We start from the raw sequence: 11072 nt of genomic DNA, 5'->3' as shown, positions 1-11072 counted from the left end.
AAACAAAGTAGCAAAGATTTTCTGATATCATCCCTACCATTACTGGGGAAAATTCAATTTTTGATTTTCACAAAAACACAACAACTAAAACTTCATTTACTCCACAAGTTTCAGAATGAAAAATGAGTCCAGACAAACAGCCGACCATAAAGTATTGTACATGTTTGACAGTCGAATTACCTCTTCCAGAACGCATTCTATGCTAACTTGGCACACACAGGGGCCCCTTTTGCAGACTTCATGTACAAATTGATGTGGATCTCTTCAACATTTAGACATACTATTATCCTATGATAATAAAGGCCTTATTGACAATTTTTACATTCAGTACAGCGTGCTGGATACTGTGCTCTCTAGGGCTGACTGAACAGTGCCCTCTAAGTTCAATTCAAAAAGTGGAAAAAATACTTGTTTCAAATTATCACAGACAAATCAGTGTTTCCCTTTTCTGAGATCTAGCCTAATAATTGGTGATGATCATTTTACAATACCTGATTACATTTACAATTGATTTCAGAGGCACCAAATTATCTATGTTGGCTAACATTGCATTACTGTACGTCTTCTGTAGCATGCATACAGTGCATTGGAGCAATTCTTCTATGCAATGCTTACATCATTTACAATGAGATGTTCATCATCAGTATTATTACAATATCATTTATTATTAAACATCTCCCATCAAGAACAATAGAATTTGCGTGCACTAAAAAAGCCGTACGGCACGCCCTTTCCGTAACATGTATGGTTTCAAGGTGCCCCATCCCCTGCAGCTGTATCTGTGCATTCACTGTTGAACAGTTTCAAAAGAGACCCATTGGACGAGTGCCAGAACGTGTCTTCCGCGCTCTATACGTATGTGTGTAGTGTGTACACACACTATCCAGAACTTGCAGAAGCGCATCCAAGATAGCGTTCCACACTTGTGCAATAAATTGGAAAAGAAAAATTGTTGACACTGCACGAAAATGGTCATTACTCTGACAATATGATGCCCCAGTCATGAATGTAAGATGTATAATAATAAGGTTATCACGAAAATACCCCAAAGAATGCACTCGGACATTGGCACTGCGCATCGCCCTCTGCTTCACGTCGGGTGATACGCTGCATCAATGTCCTCGTGCATCCTTCGCGCTGTTTTCATAATAACCTCATATTATTAGATTCAGATTATTATGGATTTTCCTCCACATTTCGTAACATTTATGAAGTGTATGGTAACTCTAGGATACAGTGCACCTCTAATGACAAAAATTGGTGATGTTATGGTTCCAAGACAAGACGTTGACCTTTTTAATCTAACAATTCTCTTGTGGTTAATAAAACTCAGAACCCCCAGTAAATTATACATTTTCTGAAAGCCTAGATATAAGGGAACATTTTGGAAACCACAGTGTCACCATTATTTACATAGCTGAGCTTCTTAATTGTTGGCTTAAAAAGGTCAATTTCTTGTCTTGGAACCCTAAACTGAAGGCAAGAAATTTTGATGTTTGCACAGTTTGTTACAACTAATTGTCAGCACAGTCTCCATTTTATTTATTTCAGTGTTTTTATTTCATTCTAGGTCTTCTAAAAATCTAACTTGATAACTTTCTTGTGAAATAGTTGTTCTCAGTGTGATACTTTTCATGAGTAACTGACACTAAAGTTGAAAACCTTATCACTGACCATTTTCATCTCTCCTTACTTCAATCTATCCACAAAAGCTACAAACAGACAAAACCAAAGAGTGAATTCTCTGGGATTTTAGTAGCACCAACATTTTCAAACAGCAGACAAATCACTAAAATTAAAACTATGAGTTTTTTGCACCACTTGTTACAGTTGCTTTGTCATAACTACTTTCATTTTGTTTCATATATTCCACATAATTTTGGTAAATTGCCCATTCTTCTTGTTTTTTCTTTATTTCCTGTCTGATGTCACGAGCATACAGCTTCTTAAACTTCAAACTTTCCAAGTATTTTTGCCATCGTAGCAGCCTTCGTCGTTCCCTTGCTTGTTTTAATCTCCATCGCAAGAATCTGGTTCTCTTCAGGAACTTTTTGTACTGATGTCGTTTCATTTTACGTCTTCTCTTGCGTATGACTTTCCCTTTGCCAGTAGATGCTTCCTTGCTTGTGATGTCATGATCAACACCAGGCATTTGATGATCTTTGGGGTTAACTAGGGGGTCTGCTATAACTTTTGAGTTAGTTAGAGGGTCTCCGATTGTAGTCAAATGTGAGATAGTTGGACAATCGACAAATGTCTTTGATAGTGGGTCTAATATTTCCTCACTAAATCCTCTACCTTGACACAACTTTGTAACATGGTATTTCTTCTGTAACTGACTCTGCAGTGAGAGTAACGAAAATCTTGACAAACTTTGATCAATACCAATGTCAATAAAATCTAGTTGATTTTTTGTAGTTTGTCTGGTAACACTGCAGTCGTTCTTCAAAGTCCATGGATGATGACATTCTGCTGAGGTTGCACTAGTGTGACTGCTAGTTCCTCTGGTGTACAGGGCAGCTATAAAAAACATGACAATATGGGAAAATGTGAAAACCGTTTTAAAATCTGAGACACTCCTTGGGATACCTTCTGTTGGAATACTAGCATTCTACAAAATATGAATGATAGCAAAACTATGGACAAGGTATCATCAGTTTTCTGCTCAACCTAGCAAAAGTCCTTGCCCAGCTAGTGATGGTCACTGCATGTCCAATGCATGATAAATGTATGATCACAGAATGGCCTCAGCATGATAAATGTATGAAGAAACATGATCTATGTACATTTTCATTGCTACAGTTCTACTAGTAACAGAATGGAAATGCTAACAAAACCAATAACTAGTCCTGCAACATTACGTTTTTTAGTAATTGATATCTGCTTATTAGAGGTAGTTTGTGTATTGAAAATGAACAGACTGAAAACTTTCAACAATTCTTTTTCAAAATCAAGACTGAAATCTGGGGTCACCATGCAAATTTTGGTAAAAACAAGTCATCGTTGATGACACAGTCCCCACTTGTTAATGGGTACTTTGATTACAGGTCCTCAGAGAGGATAAAGTCCTCTTCATTAGGTCTGTGATAAAAATACTTTTGAATAAAATTGCTTGATACATGTCTGAGTTGTAGTTCAGGACATGAAAAAATCGTAATAAAATGGCCACACGGTGGCCGTATTGGATCGTATCACAAAACAAATAAATGTGCATATGTATGACATAGGTCAATGTCCTTGTAGCAAATTTGATTAAAATTGGTTGAGATATGCCTGAGCTATGGCTTGTACATGAAAAAATCATAACAAAATGGCCGCACAGCAGCCATATTGGATCGTATCACAAAACAAATTAATGTACATATGTATGACATTGGTCAATCTCCTTGTACCAACTTTGAATAAATTCGCTTGATACATGTCTGAGTTATGGTTCTGGATATGAAAAAATGTAATAAAATGGCCACACGGCGGCCATATTGGATCGTATCACAAAACAAATCAATGTGCATGTGCATGACACAGGTCAATGTCCTTTTACCAAGTTTGAATAAAATCAGTTGAGTTATGCCTGAGTTATGGCTCTGTACATGAAAAAATCGTAACAAAATGGCCGCACAGCGGCCATATTGGATCGTATCACAAAACAAATTGATATGTATAGCTATGACATTGGTCAATCTCCTTTTACTAACTTTAAATAAAATCTGTTGAAACGTGCCTGAGTAATGGCTCTGTACATGAAAAAATCGTAACAAAATGGCCGCACGGCAGCCATATTGGATCGTATCACAAAAAAAATTGATGTGTATAGTTATGACATTGGTCAATGTCCTTGTACCAACTTTGAATAAAATCTGTTGAAACAATGCCTGAGTAATGGCTCTGTACATGAAAAAATCGTAACAAAATGGCCGCACGGCGGCCATATTGGATCGTATCACAAAAAAAATTGACGTGCATATCTATGACATTGGTCAATGTTCTTGTACCAACTTTGAATAAAATCAGTTGAAACATGCCTGAGTTATGGCTCTGTACATGAAAAAATCGTAATAAAATGGCCGCCTGGCAGCCATATTGGATCGTATCACAAAACAAATCGACGTGCATCTGTATGACATATGAAGTAATCCTTGTACCAAGTTTGAATGAAATCGCTTCAGGCATCTCTGAGATATCTGTGTGAACGGACGCACGCACGCACGCACGCACGCACGGACGCACACACGCACGGACATGACCAAACCTATAAGTCCCCCCGGACGGTGTCCGTGGGGACTAATTAGCCAATATTTAACTATACATCATATGTGAAATTAAAAATGGCCACCATCTCTTGTGTTATCTATGTGCTGGGAAATAAAATTCCCCGTGTTTGCAAAACTCGGCTGTTTAGAACTTGATTTATTCCATAAGCTTCAGAGTAAGCCTCATCAAGTAGTAGGCCAAAATAATATTGCAAAAGATTGAGAATCTGAATGGTTGTGCCTGAGGCAAATTTACCTTAATATTTGACATTATCAAGACGAATACTTACATGTTGTTGACAATCTGACCAGGCTGCTGTATTTCAAATTTATGCAAAATCTTCTCAGGGGTAACATTATGGCTCTCATCTATAAAAAACAACAAAGGAAAGGTCAAAAAGATCTGAATATGAAGAAAAATTTTGCAGTTATTTTAAAATGGATTGTTACAAAAAATAAATTGTAGTCTTCTTTCAACTGCACGAGCTTGTTAAAGCCCCAGTAGCTGTATCCTATTGCATTTCATTGATGACAAAAATACCAGGCAATCTTCAGAGAGAGGTTTTCAATTCCAATTATTAAGCAACTTTATCTTTGAAAATGTCTCTTTCAATCTGACAAGACACATTCCAAAATAAATGATGGAAAATGAATTGCAGACATGATAAAAAACACAACACAGAAATAAAATTTTAACAAATACTTTTCCATGGAAATGAAATTTTAAATTTATATCAGTAAGTGTAAACTACCGGTATGATCGATGTTATTTATATCATGGGATACTGGGTCATCATATTCCACAGCTTACATAGAACTGGTTATAATTTTCAGTCTATTTCTGTCTGCTTTGGTGTTGTATAATCCATTCACAGTTGGTTTTTCTCCAACCTGTTTTGGAAAGTCAATTGCAACACAATTTCCACCTTGGGTGTAATTGCCCTAAAATGCCACTTGATTCAACTGATCTGTCGAGAACAGGAGATCAAAATGGATGTAAATGCAGGTAATATGGTTCTCTGGGGTGATTAAAATAGACAAAAGATTGGAATATTCACAATGGAAAAATTAATGCTAAAGTAGCAATTGGGACATAAATAATTTCAGAACGGGGATGGTTTACATGTTGATAAGATGCTTTGCTAAGCTCACTGCCCAACCATGGAGACCATGTCGTAACTTATGAGGTTATCGAAGATACCTCTCAATGTGGAAAACCTTTGCTTGTTGACAGCAACAGTTACGTATACCAGGCAAAGACAGATAAGAATAAAAAGGTGGCGGTGCAGTGCACGCAAAAACAAGTCAATCAACTACTGTGCTTCTGTTCTGCAAAATGGGACTGATTTCTCTACCAGTCATCAGCCACAACCAGGAATTGCATTCCAAGTAAGAGCAACAATCAAGGTGAAGCAGATACGTTCAAGCGACGTTTTTCGCCTGCCTTCAAATATCGTCGAAAATAACCATATCAGATATTCCAACCGACCAACGTAATCAGAACAGCAAACTGACTTTGGCAGAATATGCACTCTGAAGGCCGATCAACCTGAACTTCACCATAGACACAAGCTTCCTTCCCGACGGATTTCTTCAGAAAGACATACATGTAGTAATGGATGGAGCACGTCATCTCATTCTATACACCCAAGAACAACTCACTGTACTTGGTCAAGCCAAGACATGGTGGATGCAACCTTCAAGATACATGTAGTCAGCAATCCGTTCTACCAACTTTTCTCCATCCATGCATTTTTGAAAGGCGATGGAAACACCAAACAAGTTCCTCTGGTGTTTGTTTTTAATGTCTAGAAGATCAAAACGTGACCACAAGAAAGTCATGAAGACAATCATGAGATTACAATCAACCACAAGGCTGCAGACATTGGTAATGGACTTTGAGGCTGGTTTGTGGGAGGCGCTTCGTTCACTTTTCCAGAGAAGACCCCGCAGGGCTGCTGCTTCCACTGGACACAAGCAGTCTGGTGAAAGGTGCAGCAGCTTGGCCTTTAAGTTGTCTTCATGGAAAATGGGGCGACCCATGACTACATAAAGAAAATAATGGACTTGACGTTCATTCCACACGAACACATACCTGGTGCCTTTAATCGTCTGGAAGAAAAAAGTACACCTTACACACAACCACTGGTAGCATACCTTCGTTCGACTTAGACTGAAGGTAGCATCTGGCCCCCGTCTTCATGGAATGTTTGCCATGTGAGCATCAGCACAAACAACAACATGATAGAGAAAACAAGAAAGTGAAAGATCTTCATGCTATTACTCGTGATACGTTTAAACTCTGGGTTAATTGTGGAAAACCTAAGTGTGGTCCACTTTTTGATTTAAAGCGCCGCTCTCATGCGAGGTTTAAATATGCTCTGCGTGCTTGCCAACGTCATGAAAATCAAATTAAAGCAGACAATGCAGCAAAAAACCTGTATTGTGGAAATCAACGTGATTTTTGGCGGTCAGTCGGTAAGATTAATGCTAAAACACCCCAAAGACCCAGCAGTGTTAATAGTTGCAATGGCGATGCTAATATTGTTGAAATGTGGCGTCAACATTACAGTGGTTTGTTTAATGACGTCCACAACAATAATGATCAAAAGTTTGTTGAAGACATGATAAATAGTTGTAATGGTGTAAATGACTTCATTGTTTCACCCACTGACATTCGATGTACAATAAGAAAATTAGAGATGGGCAAATCAGCGGGTTCAGATTTACTTTCAGCAGAGCATTATATTTATGCCGCTGACAAAGTGTTTGTACTGCTTTGTATGTGCTTTACTGCAATGTTAGTTCATGGATTTTGTCCAAACAAAATCTCAGAAACTGTCCTTGTGCCAATTATCAAAGATAAGAATGGTGATATCAGTAATAAGAACAACTATCGTCCTATTCCACTGTCGACTATTGCTTCAAAAATTCTAGAATTTGTTCTTTTGAACAGTGTGGAGTTGTATCTTGACACGTCTCACTACCAGTTTGGTTTTAAGAAGGGTCACTCTACTGACATGTGCCTGTTTGTTTTAAAGGAAATTGTCAATTATTACAGAAAAAATGGTAGTTATGTCATAATTACTTTTTTGGATGCTTCAAAAGTATTCGATCGCGTGAATCATTGGACATTGTTTAAGAAGTTGATTTCTCGCAAGGTTCCAATCTATATAGTAAGATTTTTACTCATTTGGTTTCGGACGCAATCTATTATTATTCGTTGGGGTGATTGCATTTCATCTGGATTCACTGTTACTAATGGTGTAAGACAGGGCGGTGTCCTATCTCCAAAACTGTTTAATGTATATAATGATAACTTGAGTGCTTTGCTTGTAAAATCTCAAGTAGGCTGTAATATCGGTGGAACGTTTATAAACCATTTAATGTATGCCGACGACATTTGCTTGATATGTCCTTCTGTCAAAGGGACGCAGAAATGGATAGATATTTGTAGTTCTTATGGTACCACTCATGACATTGTTTTCAATACAAAGAAAACCGAATGCCTGTGTGTCATCTCTAACAAATCTAGAGTTGTACATTTTCCTAAAGTTAACATAAATGGTATACAAATCGCATTTGTAGAAACAAAGAAGTATCTGGGCTGTCTTCTAACGTCTCACTTTTCAGACGATGCAGATATTGATCGTCAAAAGAGATCATTCTATGTTTCAGCTAATATGCTTCTGAGGAAATTTTCGCTATGTTCTTTAAGGGTAAAATGTATGATCTTTAAGGCCTATTGTTACCAATTGTACGGATCTCACCTTTGGTTTAGATATTCCCTTGGGGCTATGATGAAACTGAGAGTTGCTTATAATAATGCTGCCCGTATTTTTCTGGGATACAGAAAGTTCAGTAGTGCAAGTTCCATGTTTGTTTCAAACGATCTGTATAATTTTGACAGTTTACTTAGAAAACAAATGTCTGGCTTTATGGTATGAATATCTATATGTGATAATGTAATTATTCAGCAAGTGAATCAGTGCTTGAATTTCTCATCTGAATTACGCAAGTTTTGGATTGATTCTCTTTTCTAGTGAGATAAGGTTAGCTGTCAGCACCCTCACCGGTGCTTTATTCCACATGTCTTTAAGTTTATTCTTTCATTTCTGTAACAGTGTTTCTATGGACAATTGATGTCCGATTTAAAGAGAAATAAATATAAATAAATAAAACAGTGAGAAAAACTCAGTAATAGTTTTTGGGCCGCCTGTGAAGCAAGCCGGAAATCTTAGCCGGAAATCCTAGTTGTCATAGATTTGTCATTTGACGATATGCAGATTGAATTTTTCTGTGAACTTTCCAATTTTAATAGGTTTCCTTCAAAATATTACAAGAAATTGTCTCAGCAAATCATTAATGTTTTGAATACTGATAGTTTTCTCTGATGCTCCAGAGACAATGCTGTGTACAGTCGCACGACGAAAGTTTATCCAGACCAAACAAAATGACAATCATCTGCACTTAATGAATCAATGAATTAAATTGGAGTGAAAATGCATCTACTTCTGGCGCGCAGAACGCGGCACGTGAATTAGGCTTACCCCCCTGGTTTGCCATCCGGCCCACGACCCAAGGCAAAACCTTGAGCTGCTGTACTGTAACTTTGACCCTCCCATAATCGACAGATGTCCATTTATGTACAGGAGCCTCTATGCTTTACCGGGGAGACTAAAGGTCGAGCCATGGATGGCGTCCGCTGCTCTCGGGTCACGGCTCCATGAGATTGAGAATATTATACCTTTCACTTTCACTTTAACTTTCACTTTATTGCATAACAACATACTTCGGAAAGTGCAGTATAGCAAGAACAAAACTAAACATTGCAAAAACACTGTTGTCTATGTCTTTACCTGCAGCTGCTGGGGGAAACATAGTGTTTGTAATATATTTCATGAGAGACAGCGTATCATCTGAAGTTAAAATGTACAAAAACTTATCTCTTTCATTTAAACTATCAAATACAGGATAATACAACTTCATTGCAGAAAAGAGAACTTCTCTATCACTAATATATTTTTGACACTTCATTAACCCTTTTCCTGCCAAGTCCATATTTCACCACCAGGTCAAGATGGTTAAAATTAATGAAACACGACGTATTCCATATGATGTATTTTAACATAATACTGTACATTTGAAGGCTGTTGAAAACATAATACTATAAAGTTGATTTTTTTTGGACAAAAGATGCTATAACATACCAAGCCAAGTGAGTGAAAATACGTCATTTTTTGTCTCAATACCGCTTTTTACTGACTTGGTTGATGGGGAAGTGATACAGTTATTACTGTCTGGCAGGAAAAGGGTTAAATAGTGAAATTCATCCTCGACGGAAGACTTACAAAACTTACAAAATCTGGATTCAGGCGGAATTCTTGGTTTTGACCTTCTGCCCAACTCGATTTGTAAACAGTGATCAGAAATACGAAGTTTTGTGACCAATTTTCTACAGCGTAAGTTCTTAATATCCAGTAAGTAATTCTCTGAACCAAACTTAGTATTAAATTGTCTGTACGTTCTGAGCTTATTATTTCCCTTCCCAAGAGACTTATTATCATTGTGTAAATCACTGTACCAAGAAACTTGATAATGCTTGCGTAAGTTATTCTGTACAATTTTAATAGTGGCATTAATGTTACAAACAGCTGACCAAACATTACCCTCGCTATAAGTATCTAGTATGTTTTGAATGAACTCAAACCACTTTGAATGATATCTTGCAGAAAGATACGCTGAACGTAACAGAATGTCATCACTGAAAACTAACTTGTGCCAATATTTTAACATGCGTTTGACTATGGCAATTTTGCGGCTGACTCGCAGCGTGTTTGCAAGGCTATATCTGATTGGTCGATTGTCACTATTCACAGCAACTTAGGGAGTTTATTTGTATTATTTCATTATAACGGTACGATTCTGCCAACCAATTGGATAACAGCTTCGAAATCGCTGCGAGTCGGCCCCGATTTTGATAGGATATCTACCGGTAGTACGGTGAAGTCTCGTCGATTAGATATATTTGCTTCTGCTTTAGGGCCATGAATGTGAGTCCCCAAATCGTCAGCCCTGTAGTTTTTTCCACAAGAGCAACACGAGATATCATTACCAATATAAAATACGAAAGTACAATACAAGAACTGATCATACCTTCTCATGTTATGTGCGTATTTTCATTCGATGTACACATCCACCATTTTGAGCACATGCGCATCAGAAAGTGACCTGCCCAGAATGCAATGCGAATTCACCTTCAGGGGGGGCCCGATATCCACAGGCGCTAGTCAGCTGGGTAGTCTACTAAATAGATCGATTTCAGCTCGATCTACCGATCCCGTAGTCGATATGCCCGCCACCGAGTATTTAGGTTGCAGTGCCGGGCATATCGACTACGGGATCAACAGCTCGAGCTGAAAATCGATCTATTTAGCAGACTACCCAGCCAACGAGCGCCTGTGCAAATAACCTGGCTGTTGTTGTTTGTATCGTTTGTGTTTATATTGGTCGCAGTGTTTTCTCTGCATGTTCATTTAAAGCATAGGGGCCTCAGGCTCCGATGATGATGATAATGATTAAATACTTAAAAAATGAAGAAATTTAACATATATTTGGACTCAGTAAATTTGTTATTATTATTATTATTATTGTGCGTTGCTGCCTAACTATACATGTGCGTTGATAATTCAATACAGCCTAACTATACATGTGCGTTGCTGCCTAACTATACATGTGCGTTGCAAATTCAATACAGCCTAGGCTGTAAAAGCGACGAGGAGATAGCAAATTTGATAAAAAGTAATATACCCCCAAATACAA

At 37.7% G+C, this 11072-nt stretch overlaps 1 long non-coding RNA gene across 1 annotated transcript; it reads right to left on the bottom strand.

Moving 5' to 3' along the window:
• Positions 1 to 1283: 1283 nt before the first annotated feature.
• Positions 1284 to 10597, bottom strand: LOC139137738 (uncharacterized). The gene is made up of 3 exons (XR_011553445.1): positions 10407 to 10597; positions 4541 to 4619; positions 1284 to 2520 (listed from the first exon to the last, which is right to left on the bottom strand). It is a non-coding gene; the product is annotated as an uncharacterized lncRNA (long non-coding RNA).
• Positions 10598 to 11072: the final 475 nt, after the last annotated feature.

Source organism: Ptychodera flava, chromosome 7, assembly GCF_041260155.1.
Source record: "Ptychodera flava strain L36383 chromosome 7, AS_Pfla_20210202, whole genome shotgun sequence".
In the NCBI taxonomy this organism is placed as follows: Eukaryota; Metazoa; Hemichordata; class Enteropneusta; family Ptychoderidae; genus Ptychodera; species Ptychodera flava.
Note: the sequence above shows the minus strand (reverse complement) of the source record. Positions and strands in the feature narration are given on the sequence as shown.